The 15,245-nt window shown below is 46.7% G+C and overlaps 1 pseudogene; it reads left to right on the top strand.

Annotated features, from left to right (window-relative positions):
• Positions 1-894: 894 nt before the first annotated feature.
• Positions 895-9,201, top strand: LOC129328240 (zinc finger protein 883-like; annotated as a pseudogene).
• Positions 9,202-15,245: the final 6,044 nt, after the last annotated feature.

Genomic DNA, 15,245 nt, shown 5'->3' with positions numbered 1-15,245 from the left:
GGAGGAAGGAAGGAATGGTGGATCTGGACCCATTCAAAGCGAAACTAAAGGCGCTCGAAGTGGTCGCGTGCTTTGGTAAATCCCGGTGCAAAGCGGCTCTGCAGGGCGCAGCTATTCCTCCAGAAGGAAGAGGCCCGCCCGCTCCCACGCGTGGCTAATCGGGAGTAAATCCTCTAATGCAGGGATCCCCAACCTTTTGGCACATGGGGACCGCATTAGAGTGCCCAGTGCCTAAAGAGGGCCCCATCTTAACTCAAAATGCAACAAAATTGCAGGGTGATAGCAGCAAATAAGCAGGTTGGAGGACCACACAAAAAGAGCTTGGAGGCCGCAGGTTGGGTACCCCTGCTCTAATGGAAATCGAGACATTTCCACTTAAGTAGACGCCAGATCAAATTCTGTCTCGTCTCTTGCATTAAGCTCAAAACACGAGGTGCCTGGAAATCTGCTAAGAAAGTTATTACTGCGAGGAATAATTTGACCCTTTCTGTTAAAAACCATGTCTGGTCCAAATGTAATCCACCTGGAAGCTGAGTGAGAGGCGGACTAAAAATAAACTATGTGAAAACTGTATTGTCGAAGGCTTTCAGTGTTGACACTGAGAGATCTCTATCTTTTGGTGCTACACCTCTGAAGATGCCAGCCACAGCTGCTGGCGAAACGACAGGAACTACAATGCCAAGACCACGGCAATACAGCCCGGAAAACCCACAACAACCATACCTGAAAACTGTTGTGTCATTCAGGGCGGATTTTGGGAGGGGGGGGGATGGGATGGGCCCGGCCTGGGGGAGACAATGACCCCGGATTGCCGGCAGCGATGACGGCCTCCCCTCCCCCGCAGAGGCGCCCAGTCGGCCCGCCGGAGGCTCCTCCCTGCGCCCTTCGGGGCTGCCTGCCTGGAGGAGGAGGTGGGCGCCTGGAGGGGAGGAGAACTCATTTCTCAGCGGGAAAGACGAACCGCGGCTTGTCTGGAAGGTCAGTGGCGGCGACGGGAAGGCGCCTTCCTTTGGCCGGGGTTCAGGTTGCCTTTGCTCCCCCCTCCCCTGCGTCTGCATCAGCGTGCAGCAGGGCTGGGTGATTTCCTAGTTCGGGGCCACCCCCAAAACCCCGCGGGCTGCATGAGTTGGGCCCGAGGGCAGCAGAGGGTTTGCGGGAGACTCTGCATGGCACGAAGTGCTTTCCCCGCGTCTTCTGTGGAGGGAGGCTCGGGGCTGCATGCCGGAGTGAGCGTGGCCCTAGGCCGGTGCTTTGCGCTGGCCGCCAGCCTGGGAAGGGAGCTGAGCCCTCGAAGGGCACGAAAGGAAGGCTCCGGGGAGGTTCTCTGAAGGCATCCCCCCTCCGTAGCTTGCGCTGAAATGCTCCCGCTCAGACGCGGTCCTTCTTTGTACCTGTTTTGCTGGGACTTGGCCCCTGGCCCGGGATGGGGGGGAGGGAGGGGGGATGTCCTGCCTCCCCGGAGCCATCTTTGCTGCGCTGAAACGCCCCTCGGCTTTCCAAAAACCCCTCTGGGCCCTCGGTCAGCGTTCAAGGGTAGAGTGCCTCAGAACGTGGAGGCTCCATTGATGGACATGGATTCCCAGCCTGTTTTCCATTCCCTGGCCCAGAATCTAGTCAGAGCACCAGAAAGTAGACAAGAGAGGCCAACAGAGACCATGAAATGGTTACATTGGAGCTCCTGCCCTTGCGTTTTTTTAAAGGCCTGGGACCATTTGGACAGCTGTTCTAGATGACCCTGCAAGTCCTGATACAGATATAGGCATGCCCTTCAGAAGCCCTTGAGAAGCTCGAAGTTTTAAAAAAGGTATATTCTCTTGCCTCCATTTTGTCTTTCTATTCATTGTTTATACTTTAACATAGATTCACTAAAAAGAATATTAGAATACCATCTCCTGATTGTACGTAGATCATTAAAGGAGAGCAATTGTTTGAGCCCATTTATTTATTTATTTTATTTATACCCTGCCCTCCCCACAGATGGGCTCAGGGCGGCGTTAAAATGGCTTCTCAGAAGGAAGTTGTTTACAGGCAGAGAACATCTTCTAAGAAGATGTTTCAGATCTATTCAGATTTTCCAAATCATTTTCCAACAATGGCTCTCTGTCCTACCTGATAGAGTCCCTGGGCCTGATATACCCTCCTTAGAGGGGGAGTGGGGGGGTGGGGTAGTGAAGAAAGCAGTCTTCCTGCCTACCTTAGATTCGACCCCATTGAGAGAAAGGGCCCTCAGCCTCCCAAATCCTCCGTAAGTATTGAGCTGCTCTTGGCCAAGGAACTTGGAGCTTCTGGCTGTGCCTGAAATCCAGAATATATTTAAAAGTCTGTAGCCCAGGCAGGGCCAGATCTACCTATTTTCTGAGTGTGGGCAAAAGTAAAAAATGGTGCCCCTTATATTTTTCTTCTGTTCTTTTTTAAACAACAGAATACATTGTGTTGGCTCTCTTTACAGAAAGTCACTGGGTCAAGGCTGCCATGGGTCGGCACACTCCCGAATGCAAGTGGAACTCATCCCAGAGAAAGCCCATCCTGACAAAACTGGACAGGAATACAATCCCCCCACAACCAAAGTGAAGGGAGGGGGCAAACATCTAATGAGAGAATCACATCTATTCCTACCAAACCAAACAGAGGGAAGAGAGACGGCTGGAACTTAGGCCAAGAGAACCAGTGTCATTCAAAGCAGCCAGGCACTGGGTTCAGCAAATGGGGTAACACCACAGATCAGAACCAAGCAGTATCCAACCGGAAGCACAAGGCATTCCCTTGCTTCCATCTGCTTCTGTTGGGTTACGTTGCAGCTGTCTGCCTTGCTTCAGTTTGTTTTGGGAGAAAAGGATGTGATTCTTTGATGTGGGGTTGGTCTCCTTCCTTCACTTTGGTTGGGGGGTGGGGAGGTTCCATTCCTGTGCTTCAGTTAGGTTCCGTTGCACTTTCTCTGATATGAGCTCAGCTTGCATTTGGGAATTTCCCCGGGCCATGTCAGCCTTGTCCCAATGATATGCCCTTGGGCATATCAACATATCTCAAGATGTTGAGAGGAAGTAGAGACCTACCCTGCAGGGTTATTGTGCAAGTAAGAACTATTTCAAAAATAAATCAGCCAGAATGCTCCAGCTGGACTCTTTACACCTGGCATTATTCCTCCTCCCAAAAGCTGCTTTGTGCTGGGATGTATGTAGGATGGCTGCCCTACAACCCTGGTATTCCTTTCCACTGGAAGTCTCCCAAAACTGAAGAGTCTTCTAGCTGGGCTGATTGCCAGTGATGAGGCAGAATAACAACCAGACTGAGAAACTTTTTAATCACAATTCAGACTGAGGGGGGTCCTCGAGGTCTAGAAACTTTCATAGACTTGCTTTCAAGGCTGTTTCCAAAACATTTTTCCAGACTGGCAATGTGGCAACTAAGCAAGTACCATTATTCTGATTTACCCCACCCCATCTTTGACCCACTGAACACATATTGCCTCCTCTGAACCTTTGGGACAGCAAAAGTTGGAGATTTATGCAAAAGTCCAAAAAAGAGACTTTTTAAAGAGAGGTTTGCAAATCCTATCTTTTGAGATTGCCAAAGAAACAATCAGGAACCCCTTTCCCAAATGGGGGCTTTGAAGATGCAGCTAAGCTGGGGTCTATACGGAGCTTAGCAATATGACAAAGAAAGCACTCTGCACATGCTTAGGGGCATTCATGTGTTAAATAAAGGTTCAAGTGCAAAGCCAGTTAAAGTGCCCCTTAGCAGAAAATGGAGCTGCTCCTGACCTAGGCAGTGGGCTCTTATTTGTCTCCAGTACTTAAAAGGGAGGTGCCACGAAACATGTGCCAAGCCCCATCCTTGAATTTCCCGATTCCAGGTATAACCAGGCTGGTTGTGATTACTGTAGGGATAAATGCACTTTAAGGGCAAACTAAGGTGGGTGTTTGTTGTTTTGAAGGGAAATTACTTTGGGAGAGGAAGTGAAGAAGAAGAAGCAGAAGGGGGGAGAACCTGTGGAAAAGCTTAACTCTTTCCATGCCTGCCATTCCTCCACTCCAGACAGCCTCTCCACCAAACCCAGCTACTGAACAGAGCCTCCCAAAGGCAGAGCTGCTGCCCTCCAGAGTGTGAGGGGCGAGCACCACTACTGGCCTCTTTCCCTCCCTCCCTGACAGCCTGACAACTTCCGCCAAGGCAGCTGGCCCGTCAGAGACGCCTGATCCAGTACTTACAACACCCACCCTGCTCCCACAGCAAGTGTTCTGCGTGCATGCGCATGTGCACAGCAGCCCTCACCTCACTCCGTCAAGGAAGAGGGAAAGAGTGGCGGCTGATGGCCAGGCTTGTTCTGCATGCTTGTGCGCATGTAGAAGCCTCCGTGCTGCTCCCCTCTCTTTGGTGCCGCCGGGGTCAAGTGACCACCCTGCCTCTCCCCAAGATCCAGCTCAGAGCCCAGGTCTTCTAAAAGAAGTCATAGATCCCAACATTGACCTAGGACTGTGGCCAATGATATTAGGCCTGAACAAATAAATGGCTTGTGGGGGCATAAGGAACCCCTCCTTCTTTGCAATCTGGTTGTGTGCAGCAGTCATTTCTGACGGATCAGGAGCCTACAGGCTGTTCTTGGCACCCCAGTAGCTGCTTACCTTAAATCTGTTGATGCAGCGACATCTGGTAGGTGCACCAGCTTCCTGATTCCTTCAACTGAATTCACAGGTTTTCGTGAAGCCATCGGAAGAATAGCACACAATAAGGGGCTCGTGTTACAACAACAACAGGTTTAGCGTTTTGGGGTTTCTCACCTATCCCATTCAACAAAGCAAGTAGGAAAAAGCTAAGAGAGCTGCCAAGGGAAGAGGGAGAAAACAGTTGCAAGAGGATTAGGCAGGAGGAGGATTTGGGGAGAAAACTTCAGAAATTGCATAAGAGTGGAACGTGATTCTTTCAGGCTGGCAACTGTGGCCTTGTGGGCGGTAAGACTTTTTGTGAAGTAGTATCTTTTGTGGATATATTTGCAGGGTGTTTGGGTAAACAGCTGACCTAGAGCATCATATTTGTAAAAGGATGTGGAGTGTTTGGACAGAAGAGTTGGGAGGGGGGAAAGTCGCAAATTTTACGGGACAAATCTTCCCCCTGCTTTGTCTTGCTCGCCGGCAGCAGAAAGACGTCAGTGATGGGATCCCAACCACAATTTCTTTGCAGACGAGTGGAAAGAGCTATTTTGCAGAAGAATCAGGTCAGGAAGATGAACAAGGAACTGCTTGGCCTCCCCTCCGCTTGTCACATGAACACGGTAGGCTATGAACACTGCTCCCTTTTCCCACGTGAAAATAAAGACTTCCCCACCTGGACTTAGCTGTGGATAAAATGCTTCCTCCCTCCAGGGCCTCGTGTCCTTCAAGGAGGTGGCCGTCTACTTCACAGAGGAGGAGTGGGCTCTGCTGGATGCTGGCCAGAGAGCTCTTTACAGAGAAGTCATGCTGGAGAACTATGGGAACGTGGCCTCTCTGGGTAAGCAATGATTTCAGTAGTGCATGGAAGGTCCTGAGTCATTTTGTGAATGTCCTTTTGTGAATGTCCTGTGATATCCCCTCTGTTCCTTACCTGTTCCCCTGAATTTCAATGCTGTAAGATTCCTGGAGAATGAATGGTTGTTATCCTAGACAGTCTGGAGCACAGATACAGTTTGAAAGATGTGTCTAGTCAGTTTATGCTGCTTTTCCTCCCAGAAGGATCTTGGACCTGCAAACCTGACCTTATCTCCTGGCTAGAGGAAGTGGGTGAGACGTTGGTGCATCACTCTGCGGAAGCCAAGAACACAGCAGGTATGAGCGGCTGGACCCTTCAGCATCTGAGAGTTGTGGTTCTGCCTTCATTCCACTTGGAATATATTGACCTATCTACCTGGGGTGGGGGGCGGCTGTTCCTGCCAGCCAATTCTGTGGCTTCATTCCATTATATCTGAAAGTCAGCTTGATATGAATCCATATTCCTTTGAGCTTTGGCCAAGTGTGTAAGCTGAATCGTAACTCAGAGCCAAAACACACGTTAAGAAAAACCTAGGTTCAGCACGTGTTCTCTTACCTCAAGGTTTGCTGGGATCTGTAGGCGTCCTGGAAGCTTAAAGTTTAGCATTTACAGAGCAGCAAAAAGGGAAAGGGAAATACAGGCGCCTGTATTTTAAGCTTTAAGCTTCCAGGACGCCTTTAAGCTTCCAGGACGCTTACAGATCCTTTAAGCTTCCAGGACTTTAAGCTTCCAGGACCCCTACAGATCTTTAAGCTTCCAGGACCCCTACAGATCTTTAAGCTTCCAGGACTCCTACAGATCCCGGCAAACCTTGAGGTAAGAGAACACGTGCTGAACCTAGGTTTTTCTTAACGTGTGTTTTGGCTCTAAGTCGAGACTGAATTATTTCGTCCTTCCTTAAGGGGGCCTTTCTTGCTGGAAAAATGAGTTCATTTTCCTTTCTCCCAAAGAAGATGAAGATAGATAAGGAATAAATTGGGACAACTTCTTCATTGTGAGAGAATTGTCAACATGTTGAAAGATGCTGTGGGGAATCTTCGTTCACAATGGCAGGATCAGGCCCTATTAGGGAGCCAGTGTGGTATCGTCATTTGGGAGACTGCAGAGACCCAGGTTTGGAGTTTTGACTGTGCCTTGAAATTCGCTGAATAATTTCGGTCCAGTCGTTCTCTTCAGCCTTCATTTCAGCCTATACCTCAGGGAAATCTTGATGCTGAAATGGAGGAAATGGGCTAGGGCACTCAAAGAGCTTCAGGTTTACATCTTTACTTGAGGAGTGGACTTTACTATTTGCAGACACAGGTAGTGTCTTTAACTCCTGTGTGCCAGTGCAGGCCTCATTAAACTACTATCTCAGGAAGGAGGAAGGAGGAAGGAGGGGAGCCAGAGTTGAGGTATAGGTGAAATTCCCACAGGATGGGTTTTTCTGCCATGGAGGGGGCAGCTTCTGCTGTGGAAAAGCTCATGGAAAGCGCTTCTGTCTAGTAAAAGACATGAAATTGAAATGGAGATAAATTTTCTCTTCACTTGTAATCTGTAAAGGAGTGAAGCATAATGTTTAGCCAACTGGCTGCTTTTCTTCTGGGATCTGAAAGCCACATACCGGCCACAATGCCTTCTCAACTCATCTCCCTTCCCCTCCCCTTCGCTGTCTTTGCTGATCATTAAAGACAGAGGTGTCTCCAAGCCCTTTGCAGCAAGAATATGTCACTTAGAACTCTTTCTGCCAGGTAGTCATTGTTCTGTTCCTTGCACGTTTATTGGGTCTCTGTCTGTATTCCAGCAAGAAGTGAAGGGGAACCAAAGACAGTGAATGTGGGAAAAGAAAAGGATATGGATATGGAGGAAGAAGCAGAGAATCAAAGCATGCCAGGTAAACAGAAACAGAACAAGAAATCATCTATCTTTCAAGGCAAGGATCTCCAGGCAATCGTATTTGAAGAAAAAATAAAGAAAGGAAACAGAAGGAATAAGAAAGGGAAAAGTTCTGGCTGCAAGTCTAGTGTTAAGAGAAACCAGGGAATTTACACTGAGGAGAAACTGTACAAATGCTCGGAATGTGGGAAGTGCTTCACACAGAGCACAGCCCTTACTCGGCACCAAAGGAGTCACACGGGGGAGAAACCATACGCATGCTTGGAATGTGGGAAGAGCTTCACATACAGAAAAAACCTTAATGATCACCAAATGATTCACACTGGGGAGAAACCATATAAATGCTCGGAATGTGGGAAGTGCTTCACACAGAGCACAGCCCTTACTCAGCACCAAAGGAGTCACACGGGGGAGAAACCATATGCATGCTTGGAATGTGGGAAGAGCTTCACACAGAGCACAGCCCTTACTTGCCACCAAAGGAGTCACACGGGGGAGAAACCATATGCATGCTTGGAATGTGGGAAGAGCTTCACATACAGGAAAAGCCTTAATGATCACCAAAGAATTCACACAGGGGAGAAACCGTATGCATGCTTGGAATGTGGGAAGAGCTTCACATACAGAAAAAGCCTTAATGATCACCAAAGAAGCCACACGGGAGAGAAACCATATGAATGCTTGGAATGTGGGAAATGCTTCAGATATAGCACCCACCGTACTCGGCATCAAAGGAGTCACACGGGGGAGAAATTATATGAATGCTTGGAATGTGGGAAAAGCTTCAGATGCTACACAAGCCTTATTCGTCACCAAAGGAGTCACACGGGGGAGAAACCATATGCATGCTTGGAATGTGGGAAGAGCTTCACACACAGAAAAAGCCTTAATGATCACCAAAGAATTCACACAGGGGAGAAACCGTATGCATGCTTGGAATGTGGGAAGAGCTTCACATACAGAAAAAGCCTTAATGATCACCAAAGAAGCCACACGGGAGAGAAACCATATGAATGCTTGGAATGTGGGAAATGCTTCACACAGAGCTCAGCCCTTACTCGACACCAAAGGAGTCACACAGGGGAGAAACCATACGAATGCTTGAAGTGTGGGAAGAGTTTCACACGCAGCATACACCTTACTTGTCACCAAGGGATTCACACGGGAGAAACCATATGAATGCTTGGAGTGTGGGAAAACCTTCAGATATAACACGAACCTTACTTATCATCAAAGAAGTCACACAGGGGAGAAACCATATGAATGTTCCGAGTGTAGGAAGCGCTTCACATACAGCAGAGACCTTATTCAGCACCAAAGAATTCACACAGGGGAGCAACCATATGCATGCTTGGAATGTGGGAAGAGCTTCTCACACAGAAAAAGCCTTAATGATCACCAAAGAATTCACCCAGGGGAGAAACCATATGCATGCTTGGAAGGTGGGAAGAGCTTCTCACACAGAAAAAGCCTTAATGATCACCAAAGAATTCACACTGGGGAGAAACCATATGAATGCTTGGAATGTGGGAAGTGCTTCACACAGAGCGCAGCCCTTACTCAGCACCAAAGGAGTCACACGGGAGAAACCATACGAATGCTTGAAGTGTGGGAAGTGTTTCACGTGCAGCATATACCTTACTTGTCACCAAGGGATTCACACAGGGGAGAAACCATATGCATGTTTGGAGTGTAGGAAGCGCTTCACATACAGCAAAGACCTTATTCAGCACCAAAGGAGGCACACAGGAGAAACCGTATGAATGCTTGGAATGTGACAAGAGCTTCAAATGCAGCACAAGTCTTACTTGGCACCAAAGAAGTCACACAGGGGAGAAACCATATAAATGCTTTGAGCGTGGAAAAAGCTTCAGTTGCAACACAAACCTTACTTGTCACCAAAGGAGTCATTCAGGGGAGAAACCATTTAAATGCTTGGATTGTGGAAAGAGTTTCATTAAGAAGTCAAACATTATTCCACACTAAAAAATTCACACGGGAGAAATCTTTCCATTGCTCAGAGCATGCAAAGAGTTTCAGATAGAGAGCAAACCTTGTGTGCCATCAGAGAATCTGGAATCGAGAGAAATCATATAAATGTTTGCAGTGTGGGAAGAGCTTCAGTGAAAGAAGAAGCCTTTCTTCACACCAAAGGAACTACTTATTTAAGTAAATGAAGCTAATCGCACGCTCACATAAATTGCACCTGTTATCCTTTCTGGCAATAGAATGTCATTTATAGGTGTTCTGATTAGGTATCTGGGGAAGAGCATAAAACTGTGGTAGAAACAGGAGATGGAACAGAAGTGATAATAAGGCAGTAGAAAGGTCTTTGAGTAGGTTCTGTGATTTAAAATGTACAAATAATAATATAATCTTAATAACTTCTGCTTTATATACTTCTCTTCAGGACAACTTAACACCCACTAAGAGCAGTTTACAAAGTATATCATTATTATTCCTCACAACAACAAGCACCGTGTGAGGTGGGTGGGCTGAGAGAGCTCCCAGAAGCTGTGACTGACCTAAGCTGGCTTCAAGTGGAGGAGCAGGGAATCAAACCTGGTTCTCCAGATTAGAGTCCCGTGCTCTTACTATGCCTTGTGATGCTTTCCATGAATACTGTTTTTTTTAAATTTATAAGTTTATTTATTTTAATTTTAGATAAATAAAATAATTATGAGATACTGAACAGAAGAGAAAAAAATAACCCCACCCCAATTTCCCTCCCCCTCCCACCAATCCCTCCCCTTATTCTATGTTAATGAGACTTAAATAAGGTAAAATAGTAATAATCCGTAACTGTCGAGCTCAGGTTAAGAAAGACAGTTATCAGCCTAAACTAACTACTTTAATTGTTACTTAGTGAAAGGAGCTTAGAACTATTCCAATTATTCTAAATTGGTACTCCCAACCCCTATCCCATAACCTCTAAGAAATGTTTAAATTTACAAAGATACATATAACATCTATAAAGGTATATTAACAAAGATTACTACAGCTTCGGTAAGAGTCAGATGTGTTTGATGGGGATTTTACTCCCTTTAATGGATGAAGGTGATAATTAAGGAGGCATTTTGCGCTTCTGCGAAGCTCTGTCATACTCCATGGGTGCAACAAAGTTCAGAGTTTGTAGAAATTGCTTCCCTGATACTTCATTTTCAATTATAACTTGTTTTCCCTGTGATTGGACAAGCAGGTATGTGTAGTTCACCCATCTGTAATTTATATTTGCCTCACGCAGCACCACAGTTACTGATTTCAAAGCTCTTCTTTTTTCTAAAATCTCAGCTGGAAGGTCAGTGAGAATGATGAGTGGAGTACCTTTTTAAGATGTAGAGCCAAAACACACGTTAAGAAAAACCTAGGTTCAGCACGTGTTCTCTTACCTCAAGGTTTGCTGGGATCTGTAGGCGTCCTGGAAGCTTAAAGTTTAGCATTTACAGAGCAGCAAAAAGGGAAAGGGAAATACAGGCGCCTGTATTTTAAGCTTTAAGCTTCCAGGACGCCTTTAAGCTTCCAGGACGCTTACAGATCCTTTAAGCTTCCAGGACTTTAAGCTTCCAGGACCCCTACAGATCTTTAAGCTTCCAGGACGCCTACTTTAAGCTTCCAGGACTCCTACAGATCCCGGCAAACCTTGAGGTAAGAGAACAAGTGCTGAACCTAGGTTTTTCTTAACGTGTGTTTTGGCTCATAGAGCCATTCTTTCTTGCTTCATTAAGGATTTTCACTCGTACTCTTTGATCAGGGATTTCAATTAGCACATCCCTTGGACTTTCTTTTTTTGTGTGATTAAGAGAGCCAATCCGGTAAGCCTTTGTTATTATTGGTGAAACCTCCAATTGGAGTTGATGGGAGAGCCATGTGGCTATAAAGGCTGTAAGGTCGACATTACGTGTAACTTCCTCATTCAAGCCCCTAATCTTGATGTTCCGCTGCCAGGAGAGTAAGTCTAATTTTAACATTTTTTCTTTAAGCATAACAACTGATGCCTGCTGCTCCCTCAGATCGTTTTCTGCCACAGTGCTCTTACTAAGTGCTGTATGAGCTTTTGAATTCACTATCTGTAAGTCATGTCGGATTTCAGCGATCTGATCTGCTAGGGGCTTGATAATTAGTGACATCTGATCTCTGGACACTAAACTAGCAAGGCTAGAAAATAATATTTTGAATCACATGAATACCGTTTTTTAATCATAGACAGATTATGCTAGTTAGCATATGTAAGTGGTTAGAGAGCACGCACGGTATAGTAGTTAGCATTTTGGGATAGGATCTGGGAAACCCAGGTTCAAGTTTCCAGTCTGCCGTCGATGGTTAATGGGTGACCTTGAACTAGTCACACAGACTCAGTCTAAGCTACCTCAAAGGGTTGTTGTGAGGATGAAATGGAAGAGAAGAGGAAGATGTGAGTAGCTTTAAATTTCCATTGGGGAGAACTGCAAGGTATATATAAAATAAATTGATTTCATTTATGGATTCACTAGTAACAAATCCCGTTGTAGGGAAACAATACAACGGGTTCTAGAAAGGGTAGGGCAGGACAGATGGGGCAGGCATTGCTGTCTCTGCCTTGTCTTGCCTCATCGGGCAGGGGGATGGCAGGACAGCTGGGCCAGGCGTTGCCCCCTCCCCAATGCCCCGATTGAGATGGGGGAGGGCAGGGTGGCCAGTGCTGGCATTTCCCTGGAGTCCTCCTGCGCCTGGCAGCCACCTGGTTCGGCTCTATTGGGGCCAAACTGGGTGGCTGGAGCTACAGAAGCACTGCAGGGAGGGGGAGGTGAGCAGCCTGGCATGCACCTGCAGCTGGCAGCTACCCAGTTTGGCTCGGTTCGGGTCCAACCGGGCAGCTGGAATAGGATTGCCACCTCCAGGTTGTGAAATTCCTGGAGATTTGGGGGAGTGGAGTCTGGAGAAGTCAGGGTTTGGGGAGAGTAGGCCCCTCAACATGCTATAATGCCATAGAGGCCACTTTTCCAAATAGCCATTTTCTGCAGAGCAACTGAGAGATATTAAGCAGAGAGATATTCTATGTCCCTCCTTCACTCAGTGCGTGTCACCTATGAGGAAAATTTGAATCCAGGTATGCCATACACTATAACCAGCTATCAAATAACTAGCTTGATGCCCGTGCTTCTCTAAGGTATTTATGGTAGGTAAAGGTAGTCCCCTGTGCAAGCACTGAGTCATTACTGACCCATGGGGGGACGTCCCATCACGATGTTTTCTTAGCAGACTTTTGTTACGGGGTGGCTTGCCATTGCCTTCCCCAGTCACCTAACTTTCCCGCCAAGAAACTGGATACTCATTTTACTGACCTTGGAAGGATGGAAGGCTGAGTCAACCTTGAGCTGGCTACCTGGACCCAGCTTCCACCGGGATCGAACTCAGGCTGTGAGCAGGGCTTGGGCTGCAGTACAGCAGCTTACCACTTTGCGGCTCAGGGCTCCTATCGGGTGCTACGGTATTTAACTACTTGAAATCTACTTATAATACTAATGGGTACGTCCATAGAATCCAGCGCTTGGATTGCTACCATGAAATATTGGTTACGTCTTAAGTTTTGGCCTCCCTTCGATAGCCTTATTGCTTATATAAGGGCTGATCCTTGTTTCTCAGTGGTCCAAATCAATATCTGAAAAAATTAATACTATGGATATCGATCTAGATTCTCTGGCTAATTCTAGTGAAACTCATATATTCCGAATAATTCGCACAAGAATTTGGGACATTCATTCACAGGTGATTAATGCTGGAGCATAGGGGACTTGCTCCCCCTGGTCTTTAGGTCTCCTTTCCACATAATGCTACAGCCCAGTATTTCTCGACTCTAGCAATTCCCTCTCAACGCAGAGCTTTCATGCTAGCCAGCCTTAATATATTTCCCTCACACTGGCTTTGCCTGCAAAGTGGGTGTGGGTGTTCTTGAGGCCTGGATTATTGTCCTCTGTTTTAACTTTTGGTTCCAGGGAAGCAAGGGGGGAACATTTTTACTGGGAGATTGGCCACACTGCTTGCATGTTTGCTCTGTTTTTCTCTGTGGCCTGCCTGTGCACAGTGGCTCGGCATTGCCAGTTCACACCTATGCCAGGGCCTGGTGTTTTTTAACTTTTGGTGCCTGGGAAGCAAGGGTGGAGCATTTTTACTGGGAGGTTAGCCACACTGTTTGCATGTTTGCTCTGTTTTTCTCTGTGGCCTGCCTGTGCGCAGTGGCTCTGGGCCTTGCCAGGTCACACCTATGCCAGGGCCTTTTGTTTTTAAACTTTTGGTGCCAGGGAAGCAAGGGGGGGACATTTTTCCTGGGAGATTGGCCACACTGCTTGCATGTTTCACAGTATTTCACAGTTCTGGGGAGTCTGGCATGTGAGCACACCTGCCATGCTGTCATTAAGCAGTCCTGGATGCAATCGCCCACCAGCACCTTCTGCGCATTGTTCAAAAGGGCTTTTCGGCCAGGGATCTTCAGAATGACCAGGAAAGGAGGGAGGTCTCCGGGCGGCCTCAAGAATGCCTGAAACTTTTCTGCAAGGATGATAAAGTCCTCTGCAAGATTTGTGACAGATCCCAGGAGCACCAAAGTCACAATGCAATTCTAGTGGAAGATAGGAGAGTTTGCCCCAGAGTGTAAGGCACTGCAGGGGGCTGGGGATAAAAGGTGTGTAGTTTGAAATAAGGAACTGATTAGACAAGGATCGGTGTGACACTAGCCATGATAATAATAAATAAATAAAATAATCCAATGATTGTGGCATGAGTAGATTTTCTTGCTTTCTTATGTAGTTACACTCTAAAATGCTTATCCCGAATGGAAATTTGGACATTATATGTGTATGGGCCCTGGTGATAAGGAGAGGAAGTGACTCTCTCTAAAGTTTGAACCCCTTAGAAGGGGGAAAAAGTTTTATCCCTGGTTCCATTTTTCTGTATCTAATGAAATACTGTATCTGTTGCTAAGTCACAATATGGTAAAGACTCAGACAGCATTTAGTAAACCAGGGTTATGCTGTGTTAGAGAATCCCAGCTTGATGGTGAAGAATCTACAGTTTGTCAAGCATCAGCCTCATTAAGATTTCACAACAAATTGGAATTACATTGAAGATTTCATAGACTCCAAGCAAGAGTCCAGTAGCACCGATAAGACTAACAACATTTGTGGTAGGGTATGAGCTTTCGTGAGCCACAGCTCACTTCAGATACCATTGAAGAAGTGAGCTGTGACTTATGAAAGCTCATAACCTACCACAAATGTTGTTAGTCTTATAGGTGCTACTGTTACCAGAACTGCTATTTATGGGGAAATTAGCATGCAGGCTGGGTTTTAATTATTGCGGATCTTAACCAGGTATACCAGAGTCCCTCTTTCGGATTACTCATGCAATAAAGAGGCGAGACTAATAAGGATAAAATGTGTTTTACTAATAGTGTTGCGTATGCCTACACTAACACACACAAACGAGGTACATACAAGATACTAGGAAACAAAGAGTAGGAAAAATAGAGCTGTTTGCATTAGCAGGAGGACCCGCTTGAGATCGACGGAACTGGGTATACTCACCTAGTCACGGCGTGGAAGAAAGATGTAGCAGTGACGCGTGGCGGTATCTAATGCCTGCACTAGTCCCGTAAAGAGAGGCAGCAGAGGTTCAGGATAGGAATGGCACACGCCTGGCTGGGATCAGGAGAGGAATGGCACGCATACCTCATGGCAGTGGAAGCCTGCTTAAATACCCCAAAACGTACCCTGGGGGGTACAAAGGAGGGGAGTGCCGGGTGGGTTGATTGGATCTGCCAGGAAGCTGGCAGTGGCTTGATGGCATCAGCTCTGGAATGTGGTGGCTGCATTGAGATGCGTCCATTAGAT

The sequence above is a fragment of the Eublepharis macularius genome, chromosome 4 (assembly GCF_028583425.1).
Source record: "Eublepharis macularius isolate TG4126 chromosome 4, MPM_Emac_v1.0, whole genome shotgun sequence".
NCBI lineage: Eukaryota > Metazoa > Chordata > Lepidosauria > Squamata > Eublepharidae > Eublepharis > Eublepharis macularius.
Note: the sequence above shows the minus strand (reverse complement) of the source record. Positions and strands in the feature narration are given on the sequence as shown.